Genomic DNA, 12,340 nt, shown 5'->3' with positions numbered 1-12,340 from the left:
TATATATATATATATATATATATACACATATATATACACACACACACACACAAACATACACACACACACATACATATATACATACATACACACACACACACACTAAAAGCTGTCTGACTATTTATACAAAGACACCAATTGTGATTTAAAAAGCCACAAATGTGGGAAATGTACCCTTAAATTGCCATTTTAACCTGTGTGCCACCTTCTGTGTCTGTACCAAGGCAGACATTCCAGGGTATGTACATTTTTATCAGGGCCATTTAGGTGATTTGTTATGATTTAAAAAAAGGATCCAAAAAAAAGTAAAATAAAAAAAAAAATGTGATTGCTATCCTTAACCACCTTCAGACCGGACCATTTTGCTGGTAAATGACCAGAGGTCTTTTTACAATTTGGCACTGCGCTGCTTTAACTGGTAATTGCGCGGTCATGCAATGTTGTACCCAAACAAAATTTGCGTCCTTTTCTTCCCACAAATAGAGCTTTCTTTTGATGGTATTTGATTGCCTCTGCGATTTTTATTTTTTGCGATATAAACGTAAAAAGACCGCAAATTTTGAAAAAAAATGATATTTTCTACTTTTTGTTATTAGAAAAATCCAATAAACTCAATTTTAGTCATACATTTAGGCCAAAATGTATTCAGCCACATGTCTTTGGTAAAAAAAAAGTCAATAATTGTATATTTATTGGTTTGCGCAAAAGTTGTCACATCTACAAACTAAGGTACGTTTTCTGGAATTTACGCAGCTTTTAGTTTACGACTGCCTATCTCATTTCTTGAGGTGCTAAAATGGCAGGGCAGTACAAAACCCCCCCAAATGACCCCATTTTGGAAAGTAGACACCCTAAGGAAATTGATAAGTGGCATGTTGAGCCCATTGAATATTTTATTTTTTTGCCTCAAGCGATTGAATAATGACAAAAAAAAAATGTTTTTTTTTTTTTTACACAAAGTTGTCACTAAATGATATATTGCTCACACATGCTATGGGCATATGTGAAATGACACCCCAAAATAAATTCTGCTGCTTCTCCTGAGTACGGGGATACCACATATGTGGGACTTTTTGGGAGCCTAGCCGCGTACGGGGCCCCGAAAGCCAAGAACCGCCTTCAGGTTTTCTAAGGGCGTAAATATTTGACTTCACTCCTCACTACCCATTACAGTTTTGAAGGCCATAAAATGCCAAGATGGCACAAAACCCCCACAAATGACCCCATTTTAGAAAGTAGACACCCCAAGCTATTTGCTGAGAGGCATGTTGAGTCCATGGAATATTTTATATTTTGCCACAAGTTGCGGGAAAATTACAAACTTTTTTTTTTTTTTTTCACAAAGTTGTCACTAAATGATATATTGCTCACGCATGCCATGGGCATATGTGAAATGACACCCCAAAATAAATTCTGCTGCTTCTCCTGAGTACGGGGATACCACATATGTGGGACTTTTTGGGAGCCTAGCCGCGTACGGGGCCCCGAAAACCAAGCACCGCCTTCAGGCTTTCTAAGGGCGTTACAGTTTTGAAGGCCATAAAATGCCAAGATGGCACAAACCCCCCCCAAATGACCCCATTTTGGAAAGTAGACACCCCTAAATTTAGGGGTACACTAGTGAGACTAGGTAATAAATGGCGGGTGCCCTGAAACTAAAAAAATAACTAACCAACCAGCGTCACCTGTAACAGTTATATGGTGATCACTGGTGAAAGGGTTAACTAGGGGGCAATCAGGGGGCTTTATGCGGTAGTATATGGGGGTCCCTGGCGCTATAAAAAGCTGCGGCGAACCTAAATACCTACCTGCCTAACAAGCGTCACCTGTGACACTAATACAGCGATCAGAAAAACGATCGCTTATTAGGCTGGGTTCACACTGGAGCGATGCGGGAACGCCACGAATCCGCGGCGGGTTCCCGCATCGCATGCCTCCCGGCGGCAGTTCACACTGCTCTATGCGAACTGCTGGGAGTGTCAGTGAAATGGTAATGACACCCCCAAATCAGTTCGCATATCGCAGTGCAATCTGCAAACTCGGATCGCATGGTGTGAACACCCATGCGATCCGATTCTGCTGCGGGCCAAAAAAAGGGTCCCGTGCGAATTTGCGGCGGGTGCGGCGGGTGCGACACGAATTCAGCCATACTATCTGTATGGCTGAACTCGAATCGCACAGAGATCGGATGTGATTTGCACTGCAGTGCGGTGCGAATCACATTCGTTCTCATAAACCGCTGCAATGTGAACCCAGCCTTAGTGACACTGGCGACGGGGGGTGATCACGGGGTTAAACCTTTATTGGGGGGGTTAGGGGGGCACATTAGAACTAAAGGGGGCTAACCCTAACTGCCCTAACAGTTACTACAGTCACAAATGACACCAATGCAAAAAAAAAAAAAAAAAAAGCAATTGGTGTCACTGTGACTGGGGGGGCAGGGGTAATTGGGGGCTGATCGGGGGTAAAGGGGGGGTGTGAGTGTGCCTGGCATGTTCTACTGTATGTGGGGTGTGTTGGTGCAACTCACCGAACCTCTCTCCTCGGTGCCGGAACGAAAACTACCGACACGGAGGAGAGAATACATCACTTCCTCTCCTGTGTTTACATTACAGGAGAGGAAGTGATGTCACCGGACATTTTAATTCGCCGGGAGCGATCGAGAGGGGGTGGCCATGAATGAATGGCCGTCCCCTCGTCCGGGATCGCTCCCGAACGAATACCGACCGCTGCAGGCACCGGGCGGGGGCCCGATCGGGCCCCCGACCGGCGGGCAGGCAAGGACGTACATGTAAGCCCTTATGCCTGCCCGTGCCATTCTGCCGACGTACATCGGCGTGCGGCGGTCGGCAAGTGGTTAAATAAAAGACAGTTTTTTTTTTTTTTTTTTATTTTTTTTTTTTGCATGATCAGTCATATTTTCAATATTAATGCCAAAATTTCACAATTTCTGCCAGGGTATGCAAACTTTTGAGCACAACTGTACACACACACCAGCCAGTTTATTAGGTACACCTGTTCAATTGCTTTGTAACACAAATTGTTAATCAGTCAATCACATGGCATTTAAGCATCTAGACGTGTTGAAGACGACTTGCTGAAGTTCAAACAAAATTTCAAAAATGGGGAACAAAGGGGATTTAAGTGACTTTGAATGTGGCATAGTTGTTGGTGCCAGACGGGCTGGTCTGAGTACTTTAAAAACTGCTGATCTACTGAGATTTTTACGCACAACCATCTCTAGGGTTTACAGAGAATGGTCCGAAAAAGAGAAAATATCTAGTGAGCAGCAGTTGTGTGGAAGAAAATGCCTTGTTGATATCAGAGGAGAATGGGCAGACTAGTTTACGATGATAGAAAGAGAACCACCGGTTTCAATCAAGGTATGCAGAATACCATCTCTGAACACACAACACATCAAACCTTGAAGTAGACGGGCTACAGTAACAGGAGACCACACCGGGTGCCACTCCTGTCAGCTAAGGACAGGAAACAGACTACAATTCACACAGGCTCACCAAAATTGGACAATAGAAGATTGGAAAACGTTGCTTGGTCTGATGAGTCGCGATTTCAGCTGGGTCAGAATTTTGCGTAAACATGAAAGCATGGATCCGTCCTGCTTTGTATCAACGGTTCAGGCTGGTGGTGGTGGTGCAATTGTGTGGGGGATATTTTCTCTGCACACTTTGGGCCCCTTCGTACCAACTGAGTATCATTTAAATGTCAAAACCTACCTAAATATTGTTGCTGACCATGTCCATCCCTTTATGACTACAGTATACCCATCTTCTGATGGCTACTTCCAGCAGGATAATGCACCATGCCACAAAGCTCAAATCATTTCACCACTGGTTTCTTTAACATGACAATGAGGTCACTGTACTCCAATGGCCTCCACAGTCGCCAGATCTCAATCCAATACAGCAATTTGGGATGTGGTGGAACGGGAGATTTGCATCATGGATGTGCAGCTGACATATCTGCAGCCACTCCGTGATGCCATCATGTCAACATAGACCAAAATCTCTGAGGAATGTTTCCAACACCTTGTTGAAGCGATGCCACAAATAATTAAGGTAGTTCTGAAGAATTAAGGCAGGTCCAACCCAGTACTAGCCAGGTGTACCTAAAAAAAGTGATCGGTGAGTGTATGTGTATATGAATGGGCGGGCATTGGGGTGAGGGGCCGGATACCCCTTCCCTGCCCTCCTCTTTCACCTCCCCCCCTTTTTTTTTACTATCCTGCCCCTTGTTCTTGGCTGGGCTATCTTTTTTCGAGATGCAGGAATACACGCAGGTCATATTGGTTGTGGCAAAAGACTCCTACTCATATAGTCTGTAGGGTCCTAGCAAGCCAGATGCTTCAGATTACTCAAGCTCCCCTGCATAGGCAAACATTTATTTACCGGTGCTCGATTAGGCTGCATTCACACCTTTTGAAGTGCCGTGATTCTGCCCACAATTTCAAAATGCTTTGCTAAAATGACAAATCACACAACCATTTCAGATGCCATTCATTTTAATGGCACGTAAAAACCTGGTGTGGTTTTGCCACGATAAATTGCCCTGCAAATGCGGCAAACCACATTGCATTAAGCTTGTCAGCCAAAAAAAGGATCAGGAGCTTAATTCGGTCTTCACGTGGAACAATTTGCCACAACTACAGTGCAATTTATCGTGATAACTGTGGCAGAACTGCACTGCATTTTTAGGTTCCATTAAAATTAATGGCATTGGAAATTCGCATTGTTCGTTTTGTCATTTTAGCATTTTTTTTGTTTTGTTTAAATACCCAGGTGCAAATGCAGCCTTAAAGATGGGCCCAACGGCTGTCTATACTGGAGTGTTGGAACTTCCTGCTACCTGTTTTTTGTTAAAATAAAGAATTGGAACACCAACAATGCGCCAGTTGCTTACAATGAGTGCAGACCCTTCCATTCTAGATCTGGTCTTGCACGGACATGAAACAAACTGCTTTTTCGCCAAAAACAGGTAGGACTCAGCTAAAAGTTTGTTAAAATCCTTGCAATATACATAGAACACCCAGGAGGGGATTGATTCTTTTCTGATCTGTGAGTACAGCACCACTATCCTTAGCCTAATTTTCATTGCTACAGAAGTATCAACGGATTCTCTATAAGATAGACATTTTTTTTTGTAGCATTGGTATAATAAAGAAGTTACAATTAGAAATAAGTTACTGGGGGGGGCATGGCTACCGCGCAGCTGAATGGAAGCGTGATCGCACAGCTCCGCTCCAGCCTTCGGAACCAGCGGCAATAGAGACAACACCTCTCCCAAATTCTACATCCAGGACAAGCCTGAAGCAGCGGCCGAGCCCACAGGATGGCCCGCAAACGGAAAGGTGCAACACAGTTGAAGAGATTATAAGATTTCTTCCTCCCGAGAGACCGGGACATCTCCCAAGATGGCACGGAGGCCGGGAACACTTCTGCCTCTGTCCGGCAAAGTCCAAACCTCGGCTGGAGGACCCCACTCGGCAGCACAGCACAGACCAGGACCTCATGGAAGACACGAGGGAGCTAGTGGACCCATTTACTGCATTTCCTACAATTGGTAAGCCAGTTTCAGATACGCAAAAGAAACAACCCCCAGAAAGGTTTGTGCATATCCAATTATTCGCAGATCTTTCTCAATTTACGATGCAAAAGCGTAAAACTCTGCTACCTGTGACCAAAGCTTTACACAATCACAATATTCAGTATCGCTGGGAATATCCTGTCAAACCGACGGCACGCATGAGGGAAACACCTTGGTAGTCTCGGCTCTGGAGGAAGGGTTGTAATTACTCAGGTCCCTAATTATCCTGCCTGACCAACCTCCAACAGGTTCTTCCCCCCCCCCCCCCTCTGCAAAACCATATGCTCAATACATATGGCAAACGGTGTCTAGAAAGAAGAGCAGTAAACAACGCAACCCTAAAGCACCTAATCATAGGAAATGACTTGTATTCTTAATATAATGGTTCCAGAAAAATTCTGGAGTTCTCAGTTGTGAATCTTACCCCTCTGAGTTATGGCCAGATGTTACGCCCTCAGGATCGAGTTTTAATACGTCCCTAGGTTACATTATCTGTTTCTTTTTACATACTTTGACTTTAAATTCCTTTCCTGGTATACCCTTCTCCCCCTCCTAATGGTCTGGCCTCCAAGGGATCAACACTACAACCCTGAGTATCTACCACCGAGATCCTGCGTCAGAATGGACTTCATAACCAAAGTTAAGGTATGGCCTTTACACCCATCTATTGATTACTTATGGCTTTAAAAATAGTTTAAATAGTTTAATTTAACGTAAACTGGCTTAATCATCCGGCCAAGAGATAATCGACTTGGAGGGAAGTAATTAACCTCCAGGCGGATGTCTTATGTCTCCAAGAGACTAATTTCTCCGTTGGTAACACTCCTTACTTTCAAAATAAAAAGTTTCCCCATATTTCCTGGCACCAGCCCTCACAAAACAGAAAGGAGTTCTTATTGCCGTCAGAGACTCTGTAGCCCTCACTGTGTTAAACACCTACATCGACCCAGCAGGTAGATATCTCATTCTTGTTGGAGAATTCAACAACAAAAAATTGTAACTGTATGAAACGTATACGCCCCAAATTCCCATCAGATCCGCTTTCTGCAAAGACTATCGCAAAACATGCGCTGTCAAGCAGGGTTCACTGGTGATTTGTGGAGATCATAACGTCACAGTGGACCATCTAATGGACACCACATCTAAGGCCAAAAGACCTTCCCCATCGCTACAACCCATACTGCACTCTGCACTGACAACGAAAGACTATACCTACCACTCTGTCAGACAGAATTCTTACTCAAGAATAGACTTGATAGTTGTTGATAAAATGCTACTCCAAGCAGTGTCCTCCTCCACCATCCACAGCATAGCGTGGTCAGACCATGCCCCTGTATCTATCACGGCGTTGGAGGGGCACAACCCAGGTCCTGCTTACATATGGAGAGCCAATTCTCGTATATTTCACTCTAAATACAAAAAAAATCCATCCACCGCCCAAAAAATGTACCAACTTCACTCAGATCTCAGACTCCTCTCATTGAGCAGTATGATAAACCTATTCATTTTCTAAAATTATCCCACTACTCAGCAGGAAATCGGGCAGGCGAATTTCTAGCCCAGTGACTCAAAAGCAGCTAGGACCAAAATTGCATATCTGCTACCTCCTTCTGATAACTGTAAAATACTTAACCTCAAGGAGATAGCTAATTCTTTTGCCCAATACTACTCCTCATTATATAATCTGGAAAAAGACCCCGACACCCCCCAACTAAATGGAGAGTATACAATCATTCCTAGCAAAAATCAACCTTGCATCTCTCTCGCAAACACAACTGAAGTCCCTCAATGAGCCCATAACAGAATCTGAGATTAAGAAAGCAATAGGCACCCTACCTTTGGGCAAATCAACAGGCCCAGGTGGTCTACCTAACGACTATTACAAAACGTTCCAATCTAGTTTGGTCCTGACCTTACAGGCAGTATATACAGCTGCAGTGTCCTCTGCCTTGTTCCTGCTGAAATGTTGAAAGCTTTTGTGGTGATGATCCCAAAACCAGGTAAAGAGCCTATATCCCACCCAAATTTTAGACCGATATCATTACTTAACACACAAAAATTATAGCTCACAGACTACATCCTATCCTCCCTTCCCTTATTAAATAAGATCAATCTGGCTTCACCCCAGGAAGACAGGCTTCTGATGCCACCAGAAGAGTCCTTGGTATTATGCAGTATGCCCGCTCCTGTCGGACGCCTTCTCTGCTCCTCTCTTTGGATGTGGAGAAGGCGTTCAACAGAATTCACTGGGGATATATGAAATATACATTGCAGAAGTTCGCTTTGTCAGACCCATCCCGTCTGCCATACTGGCCTTGTACTCATCCCCCTGCGCACAGGTTTACATATCCAACCTACTTTCAGACACCTTCACAATATCTAACGGCACTAGGCAGGGTTGCCCCCTTTCCCCCTCAATTTTCAATTTACTTATAGAACCCCTAGTGGAGAGCATCCGAATCCACCCCAAGATCTCAGGCTTTACCATCCAAGGACAATCCCACAACATAAACCTATTTGCAGATGACATTATCCTATTTCTAATGTCAAAGGTTTTACTCCTACATGCACACAACACCCTAACTGAATTTAGCAATATTTCATTCTATAAAATTAACTTTGAAAATAAAAATCTACAAAATTTAGCAGCAGCCAATTACATGCCCCTAAATGACAAACTCTCCAAGGAAACAAAAAGACTAACATTGAACGGACGTGGACGGGACGACTGGCCTCATTTAAGATGCTGCCCCTACAATAACAATCCCAATACATGACACATATATCAAAGCTCTTAAAGCTTTACTCTCCAATTATGTCTGGAAATCAAAGAAACCAAGGTGCACCAAGGCTCTTTTGGTTAAGAATAGATTGGCAGGAGGTATGGGTTTTGTTGACATCAAAGACTATTTCAGAGTGGCAACTTTAACTCAGCTTAGAAATTGGCTTGATCATCCGACTCTCTATGGCAGTGGTGGCGAACCTTGGCACCCCAGATGTTTTGGAACTACATTTCCCATGATGCTCCTGCACTCTGCAGTGTAGTGGAGCGTCATGGGAAATGTAGTTTCAAAACATTAGGAGTGCCAAGGTTCGCCATCACTACTCTATGGTGTAATATCGAAAAAGCCCTAAGCCCGGTTAAAAATTTGAAAGACCTACTGCTCCTAGATGTCTGGAAAGATTTTCCCTTACAGGGCCTACCCCTCCCCATCCAGGCAGCATCCTTGCCGGCATGGAGGGATCTCTGCGAGATCCCGGTCCTAAACCATGACCAAATAGCTATCCCTATACCTCTCAACTTTATCTCACACCATCCCAAACGTAACCGTCACTGACTGGTATGACAGAGGTATAAAATTGATTGATGACCTTTACCTAGACGACGCCCCCGTTCCATTTGCGCCATTGAGGAAACAATTTAATCTCCCAACCTCCGATCTCTATAAATATATTCAAATAACCTACTTCTTGGGATCCATCAAGTCATGCCACATACAGATCCCAAAGGAAGTATGGCGATTTTTCACCACAAAACCAACCCCCCAAGGCGATTTCCCTGTTCCACAACCTTTTCCAGCATAAATTCGATTTCATAAAATCTAACTCTTATGTGAAATGGGAGATGGATCTGGGAAGGAGCTTCATGAACGCACAATGGCAATGCGCATTTCGTACAACATACAAAGCTTCTAAATGTGTAAACCATTGGGAGCTGTCCCAGAAGATAGACCTTAGGTGGTACCTTACACCCTATAGAATATCTAAGTTTGGAACACAGCACTCTCCGCTATGCTGGAGAAACTGTGGGGCAATAGGGAATTTGCTACATATGTTTTGGACATGCAAACATTTAACCAGTTTCTGGAACTCCATCTTCCGCATGATATCAACTATCACCGGGGTATTGACTCGTCCCAACCCATGTCTAGCAATATTGAACCTAGGTATCGAAACCTTTCCAACTGAATTTAGGCCAGTGATCACCCATATCCTACTAGGAGCCAGAACATTAATAGCAAAGCACCAAATCTCTCAGAGGTTTTTACGGCCCCCCAAACCCCCAAGTTTAGGAGTCCCTCCTAGCTAGTAGAGCTTGGCACAAGAAACAGTTTGATAACCAATGGAAAGCATGGACAGTCTGGACTAATAATCAATAAAGCACTAGGTATAGATGCAGTGACTCCCTCACCATCAGATGCAGATATGAGCATAGGAAGGTCCCCCTCCTACCTCCTCCCCCCCTCCCTGTTCTTTTAGTGTATACGGTTGCATCGTTGAATGTTTGCACTCATATTCAAGGCTACCTGTGGTATTGCCCAGGTATGGTGATGGGGATGGGGATAGAGAGTGTGCTTGTGTTTTAGAACACTCTCTTTAACCATGCTCAAATGTCAACTATGTTCAAATGTAAATTGATGATGTAAAATATTCTATTCCCTCGTGACTGTTTTGGTAATGTTACTGAAGTAGTGCAATATTGTCCTTGTAATTTGTGGAAAATCAATAAAAACTATTTGGAGAAAAAAAAAAAAAAGTTACTAATATAATGCATTTGTAAAACAAAAAAAACGGGGTTATGATAATGAAAGCTTGTGTGTATTTTTACGTGAACTTTAATAGGAACAGGTTGTTTTGTGTCTAAAAAGATTCTCTTCTTATCCTGTTGCTGTAACCATACAGCCAGACAATTGCTGATCCATCTCCAAGAGCCTCTGAACACGAGTTGTTCTAAAATTTCCTTTTTTGGACGAGGACAAGAGGCAGAGTACCCCACCCAAGGGCAACGCTAAGAAAATATTCAACTTAGAAAATATTTACAACGGCATATTTAGAGCTCTGCTTTTATTATCTGCCTGGCTGGGTCACAGCATTATGTAACAAACTCCCAAGGAAGACAAAGCAAATTTAATACAGTAGATGCATATGTGAGCTTGAGGCATAGACGGCTGCATTAAGGGGCTACTGTAAAAACAAAACACCAGTTTCAGCTCATTTGGCATACCCATCTGGGATAACTGCTTTAATTAACCATTTAGGCTACATTCACACTACAGCGTATTGAAACGCGGGCAGATTTGCACACGATTTGACAGTGCTGAGGTGTGAATGACAACGTGGCACTCGCATTTGAGATGCTATTCGTTTGAGCGACACCTCAAATCTCGGTGCGGGTCTGCCGCGATTGTCACGCGATAAAACGTGAAGGCAATCATGGTGGGACGCACGTCGCCCAAAAAGTTCAGGAGCTATTTTTGGGCGAGAAGCGCATTCCCGCTATTGGAGCACGTTTTATCATGCAGCAGACCAACACCACGATTTGGGGTGTCATTCAAACAAACGGTATCTCGAATGCGAGTACTGGGTTTTGTCATTCACACCATGGGCAGATTCACGGCAAAGCTGCTTCAAAATGCTGTGGTGTGAATGCAGCCTTAAGGTCCCCCCTACAGCAGTTTTACTGCTACAGGACAGTACCTGAGTGTTAGATCACACACATATATATATATATATACGCACACATACACACACACACAGTCTCATACATTTTATTTGGGTACAGCGTTGCATGGCCGTACAACTGTCCATTAAAGTAACGCAGCTCTGTACCGCAAAAAATGGCCTGGTCGTGAAGCGAGGTAATTCTTCCGGGGGCCAAGTGGTTAAAGTAGAATTTAAGGCAAAACAACTTCCTGTCCCAGTTGCATTCCAAACTCCCACAATGCATTGAAAAAATAGAATGTCGAACACAAATTAATGCGTGTTTATGAGCGTTTATCGGCGTTTGTCGTTTTTTTGGCAGTGAAAAACTACAAATATCTGGCGTTCAGAAAAAAGCTCATAAACTCCACTGCTCATTAAAGCTAAAAAACGTCCATGTGTGTATGGACACATAGGCTAACAGAGTGGAGTTTATGGGCTCACGACAACACAAGCTGCTATGTCCCTATTCACATGAACAGGAATGCCTGCACCCGTGTGGGCAAACACAGACCTCCACAAGGGTGTATTGCTTAAATATGCTTGTGTGAACAAAGAGGTCTGTGGATATCTGCTGGTGTCCAAAGCCATGGAAATCGGAGCTCCCAACTAGCCCCAATTTGGAGGGACTGTCCTCTTTTTGGCACCAAATTCCTCTGTCCCTTGTTCTTCCTCAAATGTCCCCATTTAAGCTATGGTGTAGAGATCTGTATAAATAAATATACTTTTTAACTTCTGCCTACCTGTTTATAAGGCACTAAAACATTCTACATGATTGAATCGGTTATTTTAAAATGGTAATATGGTATTCATGGTTCACATGTATTGGGATTTGAGAAGAAATGTCTTTTGCTTATTCTGTGCTTTAAAAAAATAAAATAAAAAACCCTTCCTTTCCCGCTCACATAGTCATGTGTGATTGTAGATTATTACTGATGCCGCAAAATGTCTGACATAAAAAGTCAGACCGAATCTTTTCATTGTATATTCCAATCGTGTGTAGGCCTCATCTGACTTTTTTTTTTTCGAAAATTCTGGCGGACCTAGAAATAGAACATGTTCTAAATATTTCCGATGGAACCAATTCCTATCGGGAAAACCGCTAATCTGTATGCAGTCCCGACGGACCAAAAATGGCACATGCTCTGAAGCACGTACGAGGCGGAGGCTATTGGCTACTGAACATACTTTTTCTGGTCCCATCGTATGTGCTGTACGTCACCACATTCTTGGAGATCGGACTTTGGTGTGATCG

The 12,340-nt window shown here is 43.4% G+C and overlaps 1 protein-coding gene across 4 annotated transcripts in view; it reads right to left on the bottom strand.

Moving 5' to 3' along the window:
• ARHGAP10 (Rho GTPase activating protein 10) overlaps positions 1-12,340 on the bottom strand; it is a 433,763-nt gene that overhangs the window by 284,535 nt on the left and 136,888 nt on the right. The window lies entirely within an intron of this gene.

This window comes from Lithobates pipiens, unplaced genomic scaffold, assembly GCF_037356315.1.
Source record: "Lithobates pipiens isolate NorthernLeopardFrog02 unplaced genomic scaffold, aLitPip1_a1.2 Scaffold_13, whole genome shotgun sequence".
Lineage (NCBI taxonomy): Eukaryota > Metazoa > Chordata > Amphibia > Anura > Ranidae > Lithobates > Lithobates pipiens.
This window is presented reverse-complemented; position numbering and strand designations above follow the sequence as displayed.